The sequence below is a fragment of the Tupaia chinensis genome, unplaced genomic scaffold (assembly GCF_000334495.1).
Source record: "Tupaia chinensis unplaced genomic scaffold, TupChi_1.0 Scaffold000196_1, whole genome shotgun sequence".
Classification (NCBI taxonomy): domain Eukaryota; kingdom Metazoa; phylum Chordata; class Mammalia; order Scandentia; family Tupaiidae; genus Tupaia; species Tupaia belangeri.
Window position 1 is genome coordinate 118,219 of NW_006159671.1, and position 2,699 is coordinate 120,917.

Here is a 2,699-nt window from a genome sequence, read left to right on the forward strand (position 1 = left end):
TTTTCCTGCTCCCCGTTCTTACCCATCAGTGAAGAATTCTGGTTTGAAGATGCTCTGAGAGCCCACTTTGTTTAAGTTTCTTTTGTAATCGGTTTTCCAGATTTGCCCTTTTTCTCTCAGTTCAGTTCAACCCAGCACATTTAACTTATCTTCCTACTGCCTGCAGCTTCCCTGTGAGGCACTTCCAAGCACGTGGAGAGGGGCCAGATATGGCGGGGACGGTGAGAAGGAGGCGCCGGTGTACTGGGCATTGGAATTAGCCAGGCAGGGCGGCCCAAGTGGAGACACTTGGGCAGAGAAAGTCATCTGAGTTCAGAGACGGGGACGTGAGAGGCAAGCTCGGTTTTCCTGAGGTAATCATAATTATTGCTACTGAGCACTCAGTACGTATAGGTATATTATCACATTTAGTTTTTATAGCATGGGCTGCAAACTTCCGTGAAGAACCAGGTAGTAAATATTTGCAGTTTTATGAACCAAAAGGTCCTTGTGTCACGGTTGCTCACCTTTGCTCTTGTAGCATAAAAGTGACCAGAAACAACAAATGGGTGTGGCTGTGTCCTAATAGAATTTCATTTACAAAAACAGAGAATCAGCTGAAGGGCTGGCCCTATGGCCTGGTGGTTAAAGCAGCCAGATCCCACATGGCCAACTGCGCGATTGAAGTTTGAGACCCAGCAGCTTAAGAAACTTGTGGCATGTGTGTGTGTGTGTGTGTGTGTGTGTGTGTGTGTGTGTGTGTGTGTGTACGCCCCAAATCCTGAAAGGAGGGAGAGAGATGGGATTGTGGCGTGGCCATCCCCCACATGGAGTGCTTTCTCTTCTTCTCTCTCCTCTCTGCCTTTCTCCAGTGAGTGTATGTGTCCTCTAGCAAAGAAATTAAAAAAAAAAAAGAAAAGAAACAAGACAACAAACAAAAACAAAAAAATAAACAGGTGGTCAGCTGGAGTTGGCCCAGGCCCCAGTTCGCCAGCTCCCACCTTGTTGTTACTGGGTTGTCAGGAGAGTCATGAAGCATTTTTGCATAGAAAAACAGAAAAAAACGTCATGACTCTCCTGACAACCTAATATTTGGCATAACCCCGTCTTATGGAGATAAAACAGAGGAACGGAAAGATGAGTAGAAATGAACTTGCGTGGGACTGAGGGCCAACCTGACGTGGCCAGACTCCGAAGACTGTTCCTGACTCCACACGTGTTGCCTCTCCTACAGGCGCCCGGTGTGTTCTGGGCAGAGTGGATGAATGGTGAGACCGCCTTAGTCACAGTGAACTGTTTGCCTTTCATGCAGTGGGAAGTGGAGGCCGTTGCTGACTTTTCGAGCAGATATTTAGAGCTGTGTTCTGGGAAGAGTAATGTGGCAGTGGTGTGGAGGCAGACTCAAGTTGAGAGGAGAGTTTTGGTTTTGGAGTAAAGTTCTCTCCGTTGACAGAGCCATTTCCAATTACCACAGCCTTTGAACCATCTCCTTGGTGTACCTGCCATTTGCATGACTTTACCACAACTCTGTCGTGTGAGTGTGAGTGTGTGTGTGTGTGTGTGTGCACGTGTATATACATAATTGTTTAAAGAAGTTTGCCTGGGGGCCAGGTAGGCTTTGTAAGGCTGATCTACACAGGAGGGTTCCCAGTTTGCATCTGGAGACTTCCCTGAGTACACCGTGTAAGGGTTTGCCCATGATCTGGGCTTACTGAAGCTGGGGGTGAATAATGTCATTAAGATCTTGGGGACCAGCAGATAGTATAATGGTTATGTCACTAGACTCCCACATAATCGACCACTGTTTGATTCTTGGACCCGACAACTTAAAACTCTTGCTGGGTACATGTACGTGCACGCCCAAAATCTCAAGAGGAGAATGGATCATGGCGTGGTCATCCCCCGTGGCCATTCCCCCCAGGGAGGGGATTATTTCACACTTGCTGTCTCTCCTTTTCCCTCTCCTGCAAGCGCATGCACCCTATAGCAAAAATCTCACTTAAAGAAAGAAAGAAAGAAAGAAAGAAAGGAAGGAAGGAAGGAAGGAAGGAAGGAAGGAAGGAAGGAAGAAAAAAGACCTCATTAGGGAGGGCCAACAGGTGGCATAGTTGTTCAGGCACTGGATCCCTACATGGTCGACCGTGGTTCAACTCCAGGACCTGGCGGCTTTAGAATCACACCAGGTGTGTATGTGTGTCTGTGTGCACATCAAAGAGCAGACCTTAATAGGATCCTGTCATGCTGCAGCCCCCTTCCCTCAGCCATTCCGTTTGCCAGACCCTTGGGCACATGTGTGCAACCAGCATGTTTCAGCCCAACCAGGGATCCAAACCTGTGGCCAGCCACGTGGCTTTTAGCACTGCAGTTTCGCACACTATGCACTGCACCACGGCGACTGGGCCAGGTACATGAATTGTAAAGAGCCTTACTGCCCTGGAGAGGGAGTGGGCTGAGGCACCTGCATCTCGCTCAGCAGTGTCTTTGTCCACAGCCACGTCTCATGGAGAGGGAGTAGACTGAGGCACCTGCGTCTCGCTCAGCAGTGTCCTTGTCCACAGCCACGTCTCACTCAGCTGGTGTTCTGCTGCACCTGACTTTAACCTTTGAGATGTTTCACCACTTCCCACGTGGCTGGCGAGATCCCTCCAGGGATTGAGAGAGCAACATGGACACTACCCCTCCTAGTTAGGGTTTCTGGCTTGCCTTTCTTTCACACTCTT